Raw genomic sequence first — 10,928 nt, forward strand, 5'->3', positions numbered from 1 at the left:
ATACATGCTGGCTTTGTTTTAGGATGTAGAGTGATGTGGTATGCTGTCTTCAGTTTTCCTCATCCTGTAAACAGTTGTGGAAAGTCAACTGATCTTCTTGGCTTTCCAGTTCCTCTACTCTGCAAAACAGATGTAAGTTGGTGCAAGCTTTCCTGCTTAAAAGTTAACAATTCTGGTTCAGGATCGCATATAAGATTGCAGTGATTCTTTTCTCTCAATATTGAAGAGTTGCATTCAGTTGTCCAATGACCATAAATTCTATACCTCCTGAAACAAGTAGATTTTGCAATATGACTGAAGAGATCTTTTCTCCAATCACAGTTCAGCATCAGAGAAAACTGAAACTGCTGCACCCATGTCCAATTTAAAGTGTGCTTTGTTTCCCTTGAATAGGATATCAGCACTCCAACAGTTTTTGCTTGCTCGCTGGATCTCTCCAAGGAAAGGCACCTCAATGTCATTGATATTTTCTATTTCATGGATTTTGCCATCTTTCAAAGGCTTCCCTTTGTGTGTATTCTGTACAAGGTACTTGCTGCGTGAGGTCCTTCTTTCTGCAAAAATTATATTTGGCCTCATTGGCGGGACAATTTTTGTGACTGTGTTTTTTCCTGCCACACTGATTAGTTAGCTGGGGTAGTTGATGGATGCTCTTCCTGCCTCCCCTGATTTTTTACAGCCACCTCAATGCTTTTAAATTTAACATGCTCTATTTAGCCAGTCATTTTTGGGATATGGTTCTCCCGGACATCCCGAATCATCAATCGATTTTGCTTCCTGACCTCAGCTTGTCTGTTCTGTTGAATCGCCTTTGTTAAGGTTAAATTATCCATCGCATGCCAGTGGTCAGATCATCCAAGACTCTGATAACAATTCTGTCCCTGATTAATTCATCTTTTAAGCTGCAATATTCACAGTCCTCTGCAAGTCTATGCAGGTTGTTAATAAATGTGTCAATACTTTCACCTTGTCATTAGGTACACTTGTTAAATTTAGTCCGCTCGACAATGGTATTCTTTCGCAGTAGGCATAAAGTTCTTCTATTGCTTCATCCTCCATAGCTTTTCCTTTGTCGATCCCTTGCCTGACTAAGATAGCATCTGCACAGCCACCCATTGCATATAATAGTGGAATGACCTGCTCACTGCTCAGTTTCACAATGAGGCCCAATGCAGTGTGGTATCTAGTATCAATTCAGCCATGCTTCTACTTAAACCTGCTTCTGCTTAGACCTGCAAACTGCCTGAAGTTTTCTCGTAATGGCAGAGAATTTTCCAATCTTGTTCTTTCACTTGCTGCCATCATATAATATTCTTGGTCTTGTTGTGCTAACACGGAATATTCAGAGTCTGCTGAAGTAAGGAAAACACTAACTTTATTGAGAAACATCTTACAGAGGCTTCATCATGCCATGAGGTCTGCAAGAGAGAGCAGGATCATGAGTTTTTGCATCACTCCCTATGATGATGCATACTGTCTCTGATTAGCATATCACACAGACAGAATTAACCCCTTGTACCACCGGTTTTTTGGAAATTTGAAGGTGATGATGTTCCTGTGCATTGGCTGCCCTTGTCCTTCTAGATGGTACAGGCTGCAAAATTGGAAAGTGGTATCTTAGGATCCTTGAGGAACTGCTGCAGTGCATCTTGTATATGCTGGTGGAATGAGCAAATGTTTAAGATGGTAGATCAGGTGCCAAACAAGTGGGCTGCTTTATCCTGGATGGTGTCGAGCTTCTTGAGTGTTGTTGGAGCTGTACTCATCCAGGCAATAGGAGACTATACCATCCCACTCCTGACTGGTGTCTTGGAAATAGTGGTTAGGCTTTGGGGAATCAGGTGGTGAGTTACTTGCCACATAATTTCCAACCCTTGATCTGCTCTTGTAGCCACAGTATTGATATGGCTGGCCCAGGGTGTTGATGATGGGGAAGTTCAGTAATGGGCAATGCCATTGAATAACAAGGGGAGATGGTGTCTGTTCTATGTCATTGATCCCAACATCAAACATGTCTTCTGGTTGTTCTCCTTTCCCTCACAGAATGTTCTGTGCCTGGTCAGTAATGTCCTCTACCCTGGTACCAGGGAGACAACACATCATGTGGATTCACATCAGCAGATGCAGAAACATCTGTTTAACCCCCTCACTCTTAAATCCCCTATGACAACTGAATTTCTAAATTTTACTGTGCCTCTCTGTGCAATGCTTTGCCCCATTGGTGCTGTGTATATGCTCTGTATTGCAGTCCCCAAGCTGATGTTATCTTCACCAGTATTCAACACTGTATTCTGGTTTGGCGGTGTCATAACACTGGAGGATCCCTGTACAGTTTCCCCTTCTTCCTAACCTTCCAGATAGCCACAGTTCTCTTGGAGTCTCTATGGCTGTGGACGACTACCTCCTGGAATTTGCGATTTCAACCTCCGTATGCCTTGCAGTGACTCTAGCTACCCCTCAAGTGCTGGAACAGAAGGAAGCACTTCCTGCACGTGTGGCTATCTTGGATAACAAAGGGTCCTGGGAGTTCCCACATGGCACAGCATTTTCAGGCACTGGGTCTCACTGTCCAGCCATTTTACTGAAATTAACAGTCTATTATCTTAAAGTTCTCTTTATTTTGAATGCTTCCTGCATTCTCTCCATCAGTTTTGCCATTGTCCCTTGGTTTTAATCACTTAGCATTTCTTTCCCCCTTTATGCTTAACTTCCACTCTCACCAAATTCCTATTTGAAAGCATTTACTCTGCTATTCACTCCGTTTATATGTTCATTCTTTCTCTGTTCAAGAATCACGAGACAGGTCCTAAATGAGAAAAGACCATTCAGCCCATCAGTACCACCTCTTTCACAGCCCATATAAGATATTGATTCTACCCACTCATTTAATTCCCTTCCACAGCCCCGGTACATTCTACCCAATTGTGGACTATACACACTCATTTATCCTGTTTGGAAACTATTAGACCTGTGACAGTAGAGCCACAGTTTGACACAGCAGTTCACACAAAGCCACTGCCTTAATGCAGGCCATGGCTGTTATTACTCACTGACTTTAATCATTTATTTCCATGACAATGGTTTCTCTGTCAGTCTTTATGAAAAGGCTTGAAAGTTTCTGTGCTGTTGTTTTGAGAATTCAAGTGCTCTTGTGCCCAGCATTCTTTTTAACTGCCCCCTCATATACATCAGTATCATCAACTGTTTGGAGGAGCATATGTTCACAGCCAGAAATGGTGTTTATTTGAAATATTGTAAGGATTTTGATGAATATTTTTGAGAATATTGACACCAAGATTTTGTATGTTTAATGACACTGACTGAATGCATTGAATTAACCAACTTGCATTGATTTCATGATCTCAGGATGCCAAAGAGCTTTATAGTTTTGAAATGTAGTCACTATTACCATTTAGGAAACACAGCAAGCTCACACAAACAGCAATAAAATACATCTGCTCGAGGTGTTGATTGAAGAATAAATATTGGTCAGAACGCCAAAGGAGAACTTCCCTGCTCTTCTTTGAATATTCCACCCTTGAAAGCATATGGTGTTTCATTTTATCAGAAAGATGGTGCCTCTGACAGTGCAGTACTCCTTCAGTATTGCATTGAAGTGCCAGCCAGGATTTTGTGCTCAAACTCTCTGGAATGGGATTTGAATCTGACTCAGCTGAGAGTGATATAATTGACCCAAGCTGACAGGTATAGCAAGAAAAATGCAGACATTATAAAATCATTCAGGCATCAGACAAGACTCAGTTGGTAATACTCTTGCCTCAGAGTCAGACAGTTAAGAGATTAAGCTCCATTTTAGGAATGCTAGGTTGACACTCCAGTGCAATATTGAGAGAATGCTGAACCGTCAGAGGTGCTGCCTTTTCTAACATGATAAAATTCTTCATTAGGATGGAAAGTGAAGTAGTCCGATCCAAAACTAGGGTCCTAAATCTAAACAAAGGAAAAGTACAAAGGTATGAGGCATCAGTTAGCTAAGATAAATTGGGGAACTTCATTAAAAGGTGGACAGGCAATGTTTAATACTTAAGGGACGAATGTATGCATTTCAACAATTACACATTCCTTTCTGGTGCAAAAACGCAACAGGAAAAGTGGCCCAGCCATGGCTAACAAAAAAAATTAAGGATAGTATTAGATCTAAAGAGGAGTCATATAAAGTTGCTAGAAAAACCCTGAGGATTGGGGGCAGTTTAGAATTCAGCAAAGGTGGACCAAGAGATTGATTAAGAGGGGAAAAATAGAGTATGAGAATAATTTGCAAGGAACATAAAAGCAGACTGTAAAAGCTTCAATAAGCATGTAAAAAGAAAAAGACTAGTGAAGACAAATGTAGGTCCCTTACAGTCCGAAATGGGAGAATTTATAATAGAGAACAAAGAAATGGTGGAGCAATTAAACAACTACTTTAGTTCTGTATTCTTGGAGGAAGACACAAATAACATCCCAGAAATGCTAGGGAACCAAGAGTCTAGTGAGGAGGAGGAATTAAAGGAAATTAGTATTACTAAAACAATAGTGCTAGAGAAATTAATGGGACTGAAAGCCAATAAATCCCCAGGGCCTGATAATCTACCTCCCAGGGTACAAAAGGCAGTGGCCATGGAAATAGTGGATGTGTTGATTATCATCTTCCAAAATTCCGAAGATTCTGGAACAGTCCCGGCAGATTGGAGGATGGGCAAATGTAACCCCACCATTAAAAAAGGGAGGGAGAAAACTGAATTATAGACCAGTTAGCCTAACATCAGTAGTAGGGAAAATGCTAGAGTTTATTATAAAGAATGTGATAATAGGATACATAGAAAATATTAATGGAATTAGAAAAAGTCAACATGGATTTATGAAAGGGTTATCATTTTGTCAAATCTACTGGAGATTTTTGAGGATGTAACTAGCAGAATAGATAAGAGAGAAACAGTGGATGTGGTGAATTTGGATTTTCAGAAAGCTTTTGATAAAATCCCATATAAGAGGTTAGTCTGTAAAATTAAAGGACATGGGATTGGCGATAATATATTGGCATGGATTGAGAATTAGTTGGCAGACAGGAAACAGAGAGTAGGAATAAATGGGTCTTTTTCTGAGTGGCAGGTGGTGACTAGTGGGGTACCTCAGGGATCAGTACTTGGTCCCCAACTATTCACAATATATATCAATGATTTGGATGAGGGAACCAAATGTAATATTTCCAAGTTTGGTGATGACACAAAACTTGGTGGGAATGTATGTGGTGAGGAGGGTGTTAAGAGGCTTCATGGCGATTTAGACAGGTTGACTGAGTGGGCAAAAACATGGCAGATGCAGTATAACGTGGATAGGTGTAAAGTTATCCAGTAGGAAAAACAGAATAGCAGAGTATTATTTAAATGGTGATAGATTGGGAAATGTTGCTGTAAAAAGGGATCTGGGTGTCCTTGTACACCAATCCCTGAAAGCAAACATGCGGATGCAGCAAGTAGTTAAGAAGGCCTTCATTGGAGAGGACTTGAGTACAGGAGCAAGGATGTCTTACTGCAGCTGTACAGGGCTTTGGTGAGACCGCACCTGGAGAATTGTATGCAGTTTTGGTCTCCTTACCTAAAAAAAGGATTTACTTGCCATAGTGCAGCAAAGGTTCACTTGACTGAGTTCAGGGATGGCAGGATTGTTATATGAGGAAAGATTGAGCCGACTAGGCCTATATTCACTGGAGTTTAGTAGAATGAGAGGAGATTGCATTGAAACGTATAAAATTCTGACAAGGATGGACAGACTGGATGCAGGGATGATGTTTCCCCTGGCTGGGGGAGATCTAGCAGTCACAGTCTCAGGATATGGGGTAGAACATTTAGGATTGAGATGAAGAGAAACTGTGAAAGCCAAGTCACTGAATATATTTAAGAAGGAAATAGATAGTTTTCTCAACTCTAAAGGCATTAAAGGGTATGGGGAGAGAGCAGGACTATGTTGAGATAGAGGATCATCCATGATCATATTGGATGGTGGAGCAGACTCGAAGGGCTGAATGACCTACTCCTGCTCCTTTTTTCTGTTTCCACGATGAGATTTAAAACAAGGCTCCATCTTCTCTCTCATGTGGATGAAGAAAATAGCATGTATTATTTCAAAGAGAAGCAGGGGAGTTATCCCTCGTGTCTTGGCCAAAATTTTTCCCTCAGTCATATCACTAAAAAACAGATCAGCAGGTTATTATCTCATTGCTGTTTGTGGAAACTTGCTGTGTGTACACTGGCTGCTGCATTTCCTACATTACTTCAGTGACTACACATTAAAAGTACTTAATTGGCTGTAGCATGCTTTGGGATGTCTTGTGGTCATGAAAGGTACTACATAAATATGTATTTTTATCATTCAGATAGTTGCTGAAAATAAAATGAATAAGGAACAAACATTGACCAGTCGCCCATACCTAAGGGCATTGTCATGAACCTGGCTAAACTGTTGACTTCAACGTAGCCTATTTTTCTATCAAGCTTTCTGCCTCTCCCGGTGTTTCATTTTCTGTGCTTGTTTCTTCACCACTTTCATCCTCTCTTTGCTGCCCCACCATGTTTCTTGCTCCTCTTTCCTGCTATGTTTCTCTGTTTCTTGCTTTTTCTTTCTTTACCCTTTCTCCTGTATGGTCACATTGCTTTATTGCTTGCATTAGATAAACATAGACTGGTGATGTTAGGTTATTCTGCAGACAGTAACGTAAAAACAGAGGATAAGATTTTTACCACTAGGCTTGCTACTTCAACAACAACACTTATATAGCATCTTTAACATAATAAATGCCCCAAGGCACTTCATAAGAGCTTTATGGAGTAAAATTCGACATCAAGCCACATTAGAATATATTAGGGGCAGATGGCCAAAATCTTGGTCAAAGTAGTAGATTTTAAGGAGTTTCTTAAAGGGGGAAAGAATGAGTAGGGACATGGGCAGCAGAGTTTTGAATGACCTCAAGTTTAAGGGGGGCTGGTGGTAGAATGTTGGATACCAGCCAGGAGTGCATTGGAATAGTCAAGTCTAGAGATAATAAAGGTGTGATTGAGGATTTCAGCAGCAGGTGAGTTGAGAAAGAGATAAAGTCAGGGGATGTTATGAAGGTGCAAAAGCAGTCTTAGTGAAGGAGTGGATTTAAAGTTGGAAGCCTAGCTCAGGGTCAAATATCACAATGAGCTCATGAACAGACTGGTTCAGACAGAGAAAAGAATGGAGTAGGTGGCTGGGAAATGAAGTTCGGAACAGGGATCCAAGACAATGGCTTAAGAACATAAGAAATAAGCAAGAGTAGATCATAAAGCCCAAGTCCAAGCTACTCTGCCATTCAATATGATCATGGCTGATCAGTGACTTCAGCTCCACTTCCCCACCTGTTCCCCATATCCCTTGTCTATCCCAACCCTAAATATTTTCAATGATGGAGCATCCACAATCCTCTGGGGTAAAGAATTCCAAAGATTCACAATCCTTTGAAGAAGAAATTTCTTCTCATCTCAGTACAAGATGATTGGCTCCTTATCCTGAGACTGTGCCCCTGTGTCCTAGATTTCCCAACCAGAGGAAACAACCACTCAATGTACCCTGTCAGACTCCTTCAGGGTCTTGTAGGTTTCAATTAGATCACCTCTAATTCTTCTAAACTCCAGACAATATATGCTTGAGTTTTCACAATATTTAATTGGAAGAAATTTCTGCTCATTCAATACTGGATGTTGAGTAAGCAGTTTGATAATTTAGCACCAGTGGAAGAGTGGGGAGAGGTGGTGAGGTAGAGCTGAGTGTCGTCAGTGTACATGTGAAAACATGCTGTGTTTCTGAATGATGTTGCTGGGGGGGGGTTGTGGTGGGAATAGGTAAGAAATAGAACGGCCCTAAGGATTGATCGCTGCGGGACACTCAAAGGTAATGATCTCAGTATTACTACCAGTGCCATGTGCCAGTCAGAGTAGAAATCGCAGGATATATAAGATGCATACGGCTGAAGAGATGGTGTGAGGGAGAGGGTTTCAGATTCCTGGGACATTGGGAATGGTTCTGGGGAAGATGGGACCAGTACAAACTGGACGGGTTACACCTGGGCAGGACTGGGACTGATGTCCTATTTGCTAGAGTGGTTGGGGAGGGTTTAAACTAAAATGGCAGGGGGATGGGAACCTATGCAAGGAGTCAGAAGAGGGGGAATCAAGGACAAGAACAAAAGACAGAAAGGGGAATAAGAAAAGTGATAGGCAGAGAAATCAAGGGCAAGAATCAAACAGGGCCTCAGTGAAAAATAGTGGGAAAGAGACAAGTAATGTTAAAAAGACAAGCCTTAAGGCTTTGTGCCTTAAAGCCAGGAGCATTTGCAATAAAGTGGATGATATACCCGTGCAAATAGATGTAAACAGGTATGATATAGTTGGGATTCGAAGACATGGCTGCAGGGTGACCAGGGATGGGAACTGAACATCCAGGGGTATTCAGTATTTAGGAAGAACAGACAAAAAAGAAAAGGTGGTGGATTTGCATTGCTGGTTAAAGAGGAAATTAACGCAATAGTGAGAAAAGATATTAGCTCCAACGATGTGGAATCTGTATGGGTAGAGCTGAGAAACACGAAGGGCTTGTATATTGACCCCCAAACTGTAGTGGTGATGTTGGGAATGGCTTAAACAGGAAATTAGAGATGCATGCAATATAGGAACATCGGTAATTGTGGGTGACTTTAATCTGCATATAGATTGGGCAAATCAAATTAGTAACAATACCGTAGAGGAGGAATTCCTGGGGTGGATACGGGATGCTTTTCTGCACCAAAATGTTGAGGAACCAACTAGGGAACAGGCCATCTTAGACTGGGTATTGTGTAATGAGAAAGGAATAATTGGCAATCTAAAACAAAAACAGAAGTACCTGGAAAAACTCAGCAGGTCTGGCAGCATCGGCGGAGAAGAAAAAAGTTGACGTTTCGAGTCCTCATGACCCTTCAACAGAACTGATCTTTCTTTACAAGGAGAGGGAAATATAAGCTGGTTTAAGGTGGGGTGGGGGGAGAAGTGGAGTGGGGGGAGTGTTAGGATAGAAGCAGATCATCAAAAGATGTCACAGACAAAAGAACAAAAGAACACAGAGGTGTTGAAGTTGGTGATATTATCTAAACGAATGTGCTAATTAAGAATGGATGGTAGGGCACTCAAGGTACAGCTCTAGTGGGGGTGGGGGAGCATAAAAGATTTAAAAATAATGGAAATAGGTGGGAAAAGAAAAATCTATATAAATTATTGGAGAAAAAAAAGGAAGGGGGAAGAAACAGAAAGGGGGTGGGGATGGAGGAGGGAGTTCAAGACCTGAAGTTGTTGAATTCAATATTCAGTCCGGAAGGCTGTAAAGTGCCTAGTCGGAAGATGAAGTGCTGTTCCTCCAGTTTGCGTTGGGCTTCACTGGAACAATGCAGCAGGCCAAGGACAGACATGTGGGCAAGAGAGCAGGGTGGAGTGTTAAAATGGCAAGCGACAGGGAGGTTTGGGTCATTCTTGCGGACAGACCGCAGGTGTTCTGCAAAGCGGTCGCCCAGTTTACGTTTGGTCTCTCCAATGTAGAGGAGACTGCATTGGGAGCAACGAATACAGTAGACTAAGTTGGGGGAAATGCAAGTGAAATGCTGCTTCACTAGAAAGGAGTGTTTGGGCCTTTGGACGGTGAGGAGAGAGGAAGTGAAGCGGCAGGTGTTACATCTTTTGCGGGGCATGGGGAGGTGCCATAGGTGGGGGTTGAGGAGTAGGGGGTGATGGAGGAGTGGACCAGGGTGTCCCGGAGGGAACGATCCCTTCAGAATGCCGACAGGGGGGTGAAGGGAAGATGTGTTTGGTGGTGGCATCATGCTGGAGTTGGCGGAAATGGCGGAGGATGATCCTTTGAATGCGGAGGCTGGTGGGGTGATAAGTGAGGACAAGGGGGACCCTATCATGTTTCTGGGAGGGAGGAGATGGCGTGAGGGCGGATGCACGGGAGATGGGCCGGACACAGTTGAGGGCCCTGTCAACGACCGTGGGTGGAAAACCTCGGTTAAGGAGGAAGGAGGACATGTCAGAGGAACTGTTTTTGAAGGTAGCATCATCGGAACAGATGCGACAGAGGTGAAGGAACTGAGAGAATGGGATGGAGTCCTTACAGGAAGCAGGGTGTGAGGAGCTGTAGTCGAGGTAGCTGTGGGAGTCGGTAGGCTTGTAATGGATATTGGTGGACAATCTATCACCAGAGATTGAGACAGAGAGGTCAAGGAAGGGAAGGGAAGTGTCAGAGATAGACCATGTGAAAATGATGGAGGGGTGGAGATTGGAATTAAAATTAATAAATTTTTCCAAGTCCCGACAAGAGCATGAAGCAGCACCGAAGTAATCATCGATGTACTGGAGAAAGAGTTGTGGAAGGGGGCCGGAGTAGGACCGGAACAAGGAATGTTCCACATACCCCATAAAGAGACAAGCATAGCTGGGGCCCATGCGGGTACCCATAGCCACACCTTTTATTTGGAGGAAGTGAGAGGAGTTGAAGGAGAAATTGTTCAGTGTGAGAACAAGTTCAGCCAGACGGAGGAGAGTAGTGATGGATGGGGATTGTTCGGGCCTCTGTTCGAGGAAGAAGCTAAGGGCCCTCAGACCATCCTGGTGGGGGATGGAGGTGTACAGGGATTGGACATCCATGGTGAAGAGGAAGCGGTTGGGGCCAGGGAACTGGAAATTGTTGATGTGACGTAAGGTGTCAGAGGAATCACAGATGTAGGTGAGAAGGGACTGGACAAGGGGAGAGAGAAGGGAGTCAAGATAACGAGAAATGAGTTCCATGGGGCAGGTGCAAGCTGACACGATCGGTCTACCAGGAGAGTTCTGTTTGTGGATTTTGGGTAGGAGTTGGAAGCGGGCCATCAGAGGTTAGTTGTG

The sequence above is a fragment of the Carcharodon carcharias genome, chromosome 22 (genome assembly GCF_017639515.1).
Source record: "Carcharodon carcharias isolate sCarCar2 chromosome 22, sCarCar2.pri, whole genome shotgun sequence".
In the NCBI taxonomy this organism is placed as follows: domain Eukaryota; kingdom Metazoa; phylum Chordata; class Chondrichthyes; order Lamniformes; family Lamnidae; genus Carcharodon; species Carcharodon carcharias.